Source organism: Meleagris gallopavo, chromosome 15 (assembly GCF_905368555.1).
Source record: "Meleagris gallopavo chromosome 15, MGAL_WU_HG_1.1, whole genome shotgun sequence".
Lineage (NCBI taxonomy): Eukaryota > Metazoa > Chordata > Aves > Galliformes > Phasianidae > Meleagris > Meleagris gallopavo.
The window spans coordinates 5084292-5096662 of NC_139418.1; the positions used below are offsets into that span (position 1 = coordinate 5084292).

The 12371-nt window shown below is 36.0% G+C and overlaps 1 protein-coding gene across 4 annotated transcripts in view; it reads right to left on the reverse strand.

Moving 5' to 3' along the window:
* TENM2 (teneurin transmembrane protein 2) overlaps window positions 1-12371 on the reverse strand; it is a 1471143-nt gene that overhangs the window by 631084 nt on the left and 827688 nt on the right. For all 4 annotated transcript variants that reach the window (XM_085236695.1, XM_085236691.1, XM_085236690.1 and 1 more), the window contains one exon: window positions 8649-8699. The gene's annotated coding sequence lies outside the window, so the exon portion shown is untranslated. The remainder of the gene's footprint in view (window positions 1-8648; window positions 8700-12371) is intronic.

The following is a 12371-nucleotide window of genomic DNA, read 5'->3' on the forward strand; positions in this document are numbered from 1 at the left end:
GTTCAGACCCCGTTCAGAAACTGTTAAAATGTCTCAGTTCAGCTGTCATTGAAGTATTACTTCAAAGTCTACAGTCATGAAGATAAGTAAAAAGTAATTTTAAAGACTAGTTCTCAGCAAATGTATATATGGAAATAGCATATAAAACATCTAAAAATCGCATATCAAATATAAGCAAGGGACTTATTACTATTCAATTCTTCACATCTGTAGTCATAGTCAAGTAAGCACTGACACAAAAGCAGACAGACGAGGTTGACAGCATGTTCTATGGATTAAAGACCAAATTGGTTTAGTTGTATGTCTTACAACACAAAAGGGGAAAACTCAGATCTAAAGAAAGACCAGTTAACTAAGTAGAGGCCTGTGAGTTATTCTGTACATCTTTTAACACTTATTGCAATTCCTTATTTCCTAAAGATTCTTCACAGGAATGAAATTAAATTTTACACAAGAGGAAAATGGACGGAACTACTGCTTTTTGATTAATCAGTGACTGAAAAATGAAATAAAAGAAATTACAAAGCATGATACTCGCTTATCCTGGTAACAAGTCCTCAGAAGTGATCTAGTTCTGTCATGCAGCTTTCATGGGATCCGTTTCCACTGATAATAACACACAACATTTACTCAAAGGGATGAACTGGCCTTCAGGATACACCGTGACCAAGTGTAAGTCAACCTGATGCAGGCTCACGCCACAGGCGCTGGATGTGCATGATGCCAGTCAGAGGCTGGCTGCTGCTCTGTGCTCTCCTGCAAGACCCACTAGGTGCTACGAGTAATGCGACGGGGGGCTACTGCTCATCTAGTTTTATGAACTTCATGGAAGGCTTCACTTCTTAAGTGTTTTCTTTATTGAGTTTAAACTTCTCAGCTGACTGGTAAAGAGCCTGGTACTGGCTGCCCATGCTTTATTTGACAGACAAGAGTGTCTTATTCTTAATATAAACCATGTTTTCATAGAAAAAACACCTGTAAACCATAACACACTTAAAATGTAATAACCTCTGTGTGATATGAACTCAAGGCTACACTGCACCTCTCCTGGAAAAGTAGGGAAGGCAAGGACATACAAAAGTGTATGGTGCTGTTTTCCCCAGTCACCCCAGAGCACGATTGCCCCCAAACTTGTGTGTATCAGCTTGAGGCTACCTTCAAACTATGTGACTGGCCACAGTGACAAGCACGGGAGTGAACATAAACACAGGGCTGTGCTTCTGCAGCTGCACTCCTCTACATGGAGCAAGAGCATGCCAAATTCAGCTAATAATCTCTACTTTACACAGGACCGTGCAAAGCAGAAAGGGAACAGCATTAGAAATCCAGAGATTGGTGGCACTGCTGGGTAACCTTTAACATATTACTGCAACTCTCTCTGCCCCAGTTATCCCTAAAATCACTTGCCTCTCTCTTCAGAAAAGAGTTAATAATGATTCATAGAATGGTGCTAACTGGGAGCTGATCAATATCATTGTTTCTGAATAGTTACCTACCAGTGTTCCCAATAAGGGAAGCAGGAAAACAATTGAGGTTGCACAGGACAGCAGAAGGTTGTCTGTCCCAACCCTGAGTTCAACACAGGAATTACTCCAGATATGAAAATCTTAAGTGGGCAGACTACAAAACTTGCCTGGACAACAAGCCTCAGGGCTGGACCATCCTCAGGGTGGGGAAATTTTTTCCTTAGTTAAGGAATACTTACGGGTATGGAGAACAATCTGTGATAGCAGATTTTCTCAGTTGTTTAGGTGTTACTCATTGTCTCTTCTTAAAGCTCAACTCCAATTTAAAAGTTTTTGTTTTTTTTTTTTTAATTATAGATTGTTCCACTTACATTTACACTCCAAGCAAACTATTTGGTGAGCTTTTCTCTTGTATATTTCTCAGTCTGTATAATACGGAATCCTTAAGAAATGACGATAAAATACAACTAATACACTGCCTTGCCATTTGAGCCTTTGTGCAACAATATTAGCTTACTGAATCTCTTGTCCATCAGACTAGGAGCACAGCGGTCCTGCCTAACAATCACCAGCAACGTTCTCTTAGCTCAGGAAAGTCTGTCCTGTACTCCTCAGACTGACATCTGCCGTTTGCTTTAGCAGCCAGCAAACTGTTTGGACTGAATCTGCGCCTTCAACACCATGCCAATGCTCGTTCTTACAAGATCTTAAACAAAGATATCCACGACCCTGGAAATAGTTTTAAGCAACCAAAACTTGTTAATTTATCTTGAATCCCCTCTGTTATCTCAAATTCCTTTGTTTCCTTACACTAATGTTTAAATTACAAAGTAATTTCATAAAACGAACGTTTGGAGACGACTCAAAAATCTTCCTGGATATAGACTGCAGGCTAGGAGCAATGACTGTCACTTGTGACACCTTTACATAACATTAAAATAGAATGTGAATAAAGATTAAAGCATAGCATTTTGTTATTGAATGGAAAATGCTAAAAACAAATTCTCCTGAGGCTTGTAAAATATTCCGTTCCATTGTTTAGCAGTAACACCTTTTGATTTGTAAGGCTTCTGAGATACCTGAAAACCTAAAAAATAAAGTTTCCAAAAGTTAAAGAAAACTTAAACTAGTTAAAACCACCTGCTGTAACTTGAATAGAGTACAAGTTCATACGCAAAACCTTATTTTGAGATAACACATTTTTGAATTACTATACTGTAATTTTTGTACACTCTATCAGCAATGGCTAGAGCCACTTCTTACAACATTACTAGCTTACTAATAAACATGTGCATGAAGCAGAACGGCACGCACTAGTTATAATTCTTTGGCTGTTCCTAGTAACACAAACAGGTGTGATATCATCAGTTGAAGAATTGAGGAATTAAACCATCCAAAAGACTGATGTAAAGGATTTGACATGCTAAAAGAGATGGTGAAAAGAGGCTGCTAAGAAATAGAACAACATTCAGAAGTGAAGCAATACACCCACAATGGTTTGTGAGTGGGAATAAACATGACCATGAGAAAATGCTCCATCAACATAAGAGCCACAACAAAGCTGTGAATCTCAAGATAAGCAAAAATTGTTTCTGAAGAGAAAACACCACGCTAGGTAGGACTTCAAAGAAAAGATCTAATAGGCACAAATGAAAAATATAAAAAAAGACTAAAAAAAGATCAAAAAATAATATTAAGCACAAGAACAACTTACTCTATGTCCCTAGCACTACCATGTTAATCCTTTGGTGACATGATGGTGAAGCTAGCTTAGTAATTAAAGATAATTGAATATTACAGCATCACAGCAGTCAGATGTCTTCAGTCAGCTCTGCAGTTCTTCTAATACTTCAACCCTCCATCCTTCACCCCACTGTATATCTTTAGCAACACCTGTAGTTTACTTCTTGGCTGGAAGGCACAAAAGCTACCTTGCCCAGTTCTTTATCATGCTGCTCACACACCTACCCACAAAAACCACAACTACTTTTCCAGAAAGAAAGAGCACAAATGCCTGTGCCTCGGGTGGAAAGTCCACTTGATATTGTAATTCCAGTCCCAGAGAATAGGAAAGAATTGCATTAAAAAAGGAACACAGGTAATTAAACGTCGTACCCATATAAGAGTAAAAAATGTTGATGTTACAAGAAATAATGGTTTGCTAACTTCAAAAGCATCCATAAGAAATGATTTTTAACTGGATAAAAGGAAAACAGATAACACTAAGACTTCGTGCAAAACATACTACAACATTCCTCAGTGTTGGTTCTGAATCATTGACTCCAAGAGAATTTTCACTCCTGGATTTAGCAGAATCAAACAAGCTATTAATGAACTAACAAATTAACCATTTTTCTCCTACAAATTTTTAAAATAATTTGAACTCAGAGAAGATACGTAACATTAAACTACAGTAAGACAGGATGGAAGGCTGAAGAGAAGTCTAATACACTGGGAAGGTTAAAAAACCTAAGTGGCTCACAAACAGAGTACAGAAAAAGAGATTTAAATAAAATAACAAGCCTAAGACACATTCAACAATAAATGAAAACAAATAAGAAATTTCCAAGGAATTCACTTCCTATTATCTTTGCAGCTGGATTTGGTTTGTTTTCCAAAATCACCTCCCCGCAATTTACTCCATATGTGTAACAATCAGAAAGATCAACACGGTAGAATAGTAGCAAAGGAGATGTAATAACAAAGGCACTACCTCGAATGGAAGGGCGTTACAAAAAGAAAGGAAAAGTTCTTAACAGCCTCTGAAGATTGAGGCTCACAGAAAAAAAAACTTCATAAAAGAGGGATATCCAATCAGAAACCCTTCTCCAGTGGCAGTCAGCCCTTAAATGAGGTGTAAGAGAGGTACAGCCAGGCTGCAGCCCTTCCTGTTGCTCAGCTGAATTGCCTTCACCTGTGCTCCCAGGGCTGACCGGGTTTTTTCCCCAGGTGCTCAATCAATGGGTCAGGCCGGGACTCAACAATAACCATACAGTATGTAAGAACCCTTAGGTGCCCATGTAGTAACAGCAGACTCCAGAAACTTTTGAAGAAAATCTCAGTCACAATTCATATTCTTCGAACAGCCCTTTTCAAGAGATTTTGGTAGACTTTGAAAAAGTGTGCAGTGCTTTTGTTCAGTATGTATACTGAACGCTATGAAAAAAGAATTATGTTTTTAACAGGACCAGTCTCACTAGGATTTGATTGAGGATTTTGATTTTTCCATGGGAAAAGACACTTTATATGCAGTTACAAATGACATAATAATTGGTTTTAGTTGAATTCAAGAGCTAGCTGTATTACAAAAGAAAATATTTGATATAACGTTGCTTGTAATCTCAAAAAAGCCAGGAGAACATCTTTGTTCTTTAAAAAGATGGCTAAGAAATCAGTGAATAGATCACAGTTTCATAGGTTGACATGATAAAAATTGGTATGTTTGAATCAAGTGTGTACAAGCTGTGCAGTTAATTGTATATTTCAATACCTAGAGGTACCTGCAAGGTATCTAATGCATGGAGTTTGGATTTGGAACAAGAATCTCAAAAATGAGAATCCTAACTGAGCCAATTCTTTATAATGTGCTGATGATGAGCTACAAAAGACTTCTGTTTTTCTTATTTCCTGGTATACTACGAGGCTACTACCATCATCTCTCAAAAATGACTCTTAGTAATCAAAGCCGTCGTATTGATGAATTTTAATAAAAACTAAACTATACAAAATTCTTTACTTGTGGCTGTAAATGCTGAGATTGACTCAGGTAAAATTTTCTTCATTACTGTAGTCCAAATTGCAACATTTTATGGTATGTTTTACAGCAGCCGTTTAACCTGATAATCATTTCCTGTCCTCTTTTCTCAAATGTTACAGTCATGCGTGCAAGGACTGTGAACCGAAACACAATGATAGGCTGAGGTAAACTGCACAATATTTAATATATGTTTCCAAAATGTCTGCCAGAACTGATATTTATTAGCTTAACTTCTATAGAAAGAAAACAATAAGTTGACCCCCTATACCTCACCCTTCGGGCATTCAATCTTGTTTTCACAGTGGATTGAAATCTGGAAAGTTACCGACTCTAATGATGGCTGGGGCAACACACTTCTACTTCAGCACACTGCCAAGATTTTATTTTTTCAAGTGTTTTTCTCCTTTTAACTATAACATATTAGCTGCTGGTGGCCCTTGGAAAGCTAGCAGATCATATGATGCTGGCTCTCCTTCTTTCCATCTGCTAGCCTGCATAACAAGAATGTATATTAAATATTACTTTAAAAAAAAAAAAGCAAGAAAAAATTGCTACAGATGCAGCAAGGCTCTCACATAATCATATTTTATGATGACCACATGGCAAGTTCTCTGTTAAAGTAAAGCTATTCTAGAAAGTTGAAATTCCCTGTTTCTTAAGGTTTTTCATTAGTTGTACATGCTAAACAATGATCACTGCTGTACGATGAGAGACAAATTAATGAATCAAACATTACAGATTTCATCACATCAGCTCATTTGCATTTAAGCTGGTTTCCAGCTCTGTCATGCATTTGCTTTTAAACGAGCCCCTGTGGATTGTACTGCAATGTTTGATTCATTAATTTGTTTCCCAGTGTACAGCAGTACTCATTGTTTAGTATTTGGTGAAATACTTTGAAAATATTTGTTTTTTAACCACCTATCTTTTATTTTAACAATGAAATAACAACTCTGAAGAAAGAAATGCTGGCCATTTTGCAGACATATTCCCTGCCAAATCTCCCAGTTGCTGCCCCAGTCCATCGTTATACCACTGTGATATTATCTGGATTAAGTCTTCACAGCTTGCTTTCACATATTCTACAATTTCATAAAGCTTTGAGCCAGTTCTTTGGGTTAGCATTATGATGCCCAATTCAGCTCCTGGGAAGTTAAAGGTGGCTTTAAGCCTTTACTCTCTGATCCTTGGATCAGTCCCAAAGAGAGACTTAGATCAGCCTCCCGGATGCTTGGTGACATTCTGCCACTGGTGTGCCTAGTACACTGTTTTCCTCCAAATTATAACAGAGTGAGTTGCTTGGCATATAATAAATACATGTAGCAAATAAAAAAGATGGGAGTTGTTTTAGCCACTAGGAATTGGAGAGCTTCTATAGCCAGATCTTTCCCTTTTATAATACTGTCATGAACAGACTGCAAGGTTATAAAGTTCAAGACCATCAGGCAAGAGGATATATTTGGACTACTGAAAGCATTCTTGTCTTTGCCTATTTCAAGTAATCAACAGATACAAATGTAAATTAAAAAAAGAAAAAGAACAACAAAAAAAACACAACCAGGAAAGAAACTCCCGCTGTCAAACATAAACCAAACATAAACAGGGAAGCTGTGGTACACAAAAACTACCACACAACCAGAAGAATGTGATACAGGAGAGCTGAAGTGTGCTGCATATGAGATGCTGCTCTTTACTGATTAACACGCAAAGAAAAAAACATTCTTCTGTTTCTGTCGCAGAAGAAAGCCCAGGGGAAAGACTATTAATTTTTGGTTCCACTGTAGAAAGAGGGGATGAATTTTGCATTGGACGCCCATGTCCTTGGAAAGACAGTTTGGCATTCTTCCTAAAATGTGTATCTGGTATAATCTGCAGGAGAAAACTGCTTGATTTCTCTTTTTAAATGCATAAATGTTATAATTTACCACACCTCTAGTTCTACTTAAAAGGAATTACACAATGGTCATAGGATGGGAAATTCTAAATATGCTCTCAGAGGCTGGTATTATTTTAAGGTTTATTATGAAATATATACCTTATTGAAAAGCAAAATAGTTTCTTGTTTGTTTGTTTTCTTTTTAATAATCTCCACATTTTTCTTCCTTGAAAGATTATACTTCACAAAGACAGATATAACAATATCATAGAATAGCTAGACTGTATTCATATGAATGAATTATATAAATATTCTTATATAAGTGTTCTTGCACAGGTCAGCTGTAAGTCAATTTTGTATGAAATGCCCATTAAGGTCACTGTTCCTTAAGGTAGAGATCATTTGCTTACAGATTTACATGCCTGCTGAGTGAAATAAAAATGGCAACAAATACTCAAAAAGAGGAGCAATGATGAAAATATGGAGCTCAGTCAAGAGTTATTGTATACAGATCACATTAACTGTAGTAGTATTTTCTCACCAACTCTCCCACCAGACTCACATGCTCAAGCAATGATGATGATGAAGGAATCTTTCCATGATCAAATATGGGTGCTGTCCTACGACTGCCTACACAAGAAACTCTTTGGCTGGCTGCTTATTTAACTCATAAAACATTTTCAGTGCACAGCATGGCTTAGGATTTTACTTGGCTTGAAAACAAACAGCACATTATCTGATTTCACATGATGTTGGTCTCCTTCAAAAATCCACCATTCAAAAAGCCCCCGAAACTCTAGCCACTTCTGCAATTCCAAACCTTTGGTAAGCAAAAAGACAACCAAAGAAATAAAGCAACAGTCCTAAACTGCAGAGCAGAAGGATCATGGTAAACATTAGAGAATCCATGTTGTCTAAATTAAGGCATTTGGAAGGCAGGCATTTCTCCACCTGCAGAAGATGACTCTTTCCAACACTAAGATGGCTTGACACACTTGTGAATCCACATACACTGAAACAGGAGTCCACAAGGCTAATTCTGACCTGACATTTGTATTTTAGATGGTAAAGTTAGGTTAAATTAGTTTCAGCCTAGTAAAATCATGTATAGTTTAACTAAGCACAACAGATTGCTTACAGTGCTATGAATTTCCATCACTCTTACTTTTTAATAAACACAGCAGGCTAACCTGTCAGGCATATCCAACGTGGAGTTTCACACTAGGAGATGCTGTGAAAGTTAGTCATCACTCTGGTAAACTCTTTCTCTGCTCTATTCAGTATTTAGAAATTCCACTTTATTTTTTCATTAAAGAAAATGGATTCAAACAGAAACATCAACATGCAAATAAGCTAATGCTCTCAAAACATGAGTAGGAAAAGCTCCTCCCTTACTGCTCACTGATATCGTTTCCATTTACAAAAAACTCACATATCAATTAAACTCACCTGTTAATTAAAAGCCTGTCTGGAAAATTTCTTGCAAGTTGGAAGCAAAAGAAAGTGTAAAAGTATCTGAATGTTGAAGCTTTGAATTTTAATTACTTACTCCCAGGTTCGTTTGTGATCCCTCAGGTGTTGGCTGGGCAACAGCAAAGAACTGGAAAAAATAAACAAAATTATTTTGTAATTCCTGCTGTGGGGAACAAAACGTATTGAGAAGGCTTCCAATTTTCTCTTCTTATCTTGTTTAGATTTATTCTTCATTAATGTACTTATAAGAAAGTATCCACACGCAATGAAAAAAGATGCTGGAAGATTACAGACAACCACAGTGAATAACTGCTCTGTGAATTTGACTTTTTTTTTTTTTTTTAATAATAATATGAAAGTTCCTATTGTGTTTCTCTCACAATGAAGAACATCACTATAATAACAAAAGGGAGAATGATGTGTAAAAAATGGCATAAGGTCTAACATTTTTATCAGATCACCAATTACATGTATATATTAAATCTGATGTTTTGTTTATTTTATATGCACTTAAATAGAGAAGACATTAGTAGATATAATAAAAATTCTGGAACTCACAGTAATTTGTTCCTTTCTCACTAGCTGCCCACATAATAATAACTGTATATCTGACTGATTTCCTTCTTTCCTGTTGTTTTTTTTTTTTGTTCGTTTGTTTGTTTTTGTTTTTAATAGATGAACTTAACAGAGGAACTTCATCTTAAGAAGCTGAGCCTGGAAACTAAGCATGAGGGCAGTGAATAGCTTTGCTTGCTCACATAAAGACAATCAACGTCACATCCCCAAGCCCTACAATAGCTTAATAACCCGAATTTTTGAAAGTGTACTTTTATTAAAGATAAACACGTGATTTGGATCAGTAATCTTTACAATATGAAAACTCATTTGTGACATTTCAGAGATGAACTAAAAGGTTTCATAAGGTTTCTGACAAATCTTTGTACGTGAAAAATTGGGCCATCCAAATCTGAAGAGTTGCACATTCAGCGCTCTATGAACTGGAATTAATATTTTCATGTTTTCCATGACATACAACACAGCACACGTACAGCTGTTTTAAACAGCCCAATTTTCAGTTAGAGTACTCCTGCAAATTAACTTGTGTGCAGGAGATGACAACATGCAGTGTAAGTAACTGTGATCATGTAACGCTCCTCAACATAATTCAGAATGAGTCTCAAATTGCACTAAACACTTTAAAGAAAATGTAAATGACAGTTTATATATTATGGATAAAAACCACATTCAAATACACTGAGTGAAATACTAAGCAGAAAATGAATGCACTTAAGACGGGCTATTCAATTCTGGTACAGGTTATAAAACAGTTAAAAGACACTACTTTAAACAGCATTCAAAGGACTGGTAATGTTAAATACTTTAGATCCCAGTTGTATAAAGCTCATGGTAAGGCTTCCTCATTAGAAGATCGAGGCTTTATGAACTGTAACAGCACAAGTCATTTTTTGCTATTACACTCATTGAGGGTTACTGTTCAAGCACTATATATTCAGTTATGGATTCAAGAATAGGCTCCTGCTCACTGCTTCCACCAATAAATAGGAAATTTGTGTAATACAATATTTTTAGGAAATTAAAATATTAAAGTACATTAAGAATGGATGAAGAATAAGCCAGGCCTGTATCATTTATTTTGTTTCTAAACCGAATGTCTTTTAAATGGAGACAATATGTTGTTTACTGCAGTCATTGATGTTGGAATTCAGTGACCTGAGAGACAGACCTTATAAGCACTATCTTATTTATAATGGAAAATGCATTGCACCAAGAGTAGCCATGATGCATTCAAATACCCAAGCTACAATTACTGAGACATCTTATGAATTTGTAATTCATAAGAGGATGCTTTATGAAAATTCAAGACATCAGCAGGTCTTATGTAGGTTACTTGTAAATATGACTTTAAAAATTAATACATATTCTTTTTAGAAGAATGAGAATCTTCTCTGAAAAAGGATGACATATACAATTTAACTTCAACATTGACTGGTGAGAAACTATTTTGAGGTAAGAAAAGGTAATTTCAAATACTGTTGAGTTTATTTGAATGGCAATTACTTCTACTGCTACTTATAAAATGCCCTCCTTATCCAGCATGGGATAGACCCACCACACTCACCCCGAAATGACAAAAATAACTTCTAGATTATTTTGCATTCAAGCAAAGCATCTATTCCAACAACGACAGAATGAACTGCAGACATAACAGTATTACCCCTAATTTACAAGTATCTAAGTCAAGTAAGGTAGCAGTTTAACATGTATTATCCTAAAGGATGGACAACATCCATCACACCTGTGATACCCAACTATTCCATTAATGAGAAATTATATACAAAAACACAACATGACTTTGCAAAGGAAAGGATTGTCAAGCTCATCCTGAAACTGACTTTTGAAGCTATAATGGCATCTGCTGTGCCACATTTGTGTTTTGCCTAATCTTCCAGCTGCATAATCCTTACTTCTACAACATTAACTTCCCATTGTGAATATACTGGTTTGAGAAAAATAAAAATGTTCCTGATGCTGACAGTTACTGAAGAAGTCACAGAGAATAGCAAAAACATTTTTATTACCAATTTTAATAGCTACGAAATTCTTCTATTTCCTTAGTTTTATTGATCCTCCAGAAATGTGAGCAGAGGATAGGAATTCTCTTACAATTCTTCCAATCACCAATTTTTGCCTGTATCTACAGCTTGAGGAAATTTTATGCATCTTTTTATGTTTATGACTGAACAACTAAATTAGGAGGAATAAACAGTGGGAAAACACATTACAAGTTTTTGAAATGTTTTGCATTCTGTAGAGCCTTTAATAAAAACACCAGCTGGAAATAATGGTAAGTTCCTAGGAGAAACGGTAAATGCTAAAGATAAGATCATTTTCAATCTCACGACTTTTTCTCTCTTTAGCACTTGTTTCCTATTTTCTTTTTCATTTTTCTGTATATAAATTCTTGAATTATTCTTCTCCTCTTATATACATTCTCTTCTTAAAATTCAGATGTGTTTAAAAAACAAAACAAAACTTTAACAATTCTATTTCCAGCAAGCATTTGTCAGCACACTAGCTCAGTTCCAAATTGCTCTAAAAGTGTTATTTAAGGAGCAATAAGAAGTTCTTATTCATGCAATAATGTTTTTTTGTTATTCTTACTTGACAGCTTCCAACATGAATTCCAGTATTTTCTGCATACTGCTGTTAATTTGTGCTTCGTGGGGAGTGGCTTTTCCTTCCCTTTATGGCAGCAATCATTGACTACTTCTCAATAGTTATAAGAAAGAATCCCAATTGAAAATGGCAAATCATATTAAGTTTCTATATGATCCTTGATCTTTTGCCAGCATGTCTGATCTGCTTCCAGAGTACAAGAGTCAGGTTATGTGCCTTGGTTAATAAGTAAGCAGTTCCTGTAAAACTTTTTTCTCCTACTGTTTTATGCTTCCATGTTGTCTGAAGAAATCCAAGTAAAATTTCCAACAGGACCCCCCTTTCTTCTTGTTCCCCTTCTTTCCTTTTTCTAAGTGATCAGTAGTGTCTGAAACTTTGTAAATGAAACAAATTCCCCTTTGCTCGTGAAGCTTTTGGCAAGATATTTTTTCTGCATTTTGCACAGTATGTGATCAGCACATTAGAAGTCCCACCAGCATCATCTTTTACAAGTGAGAAATCTCACTTTCCCTATTTTCTTAAAAAGAGAATAGGATAATATGTGTGTGTTAGAACAGAAATCATTCTCTCATTGTTGAGTGTAGTTCTAGCACTGGTAAAT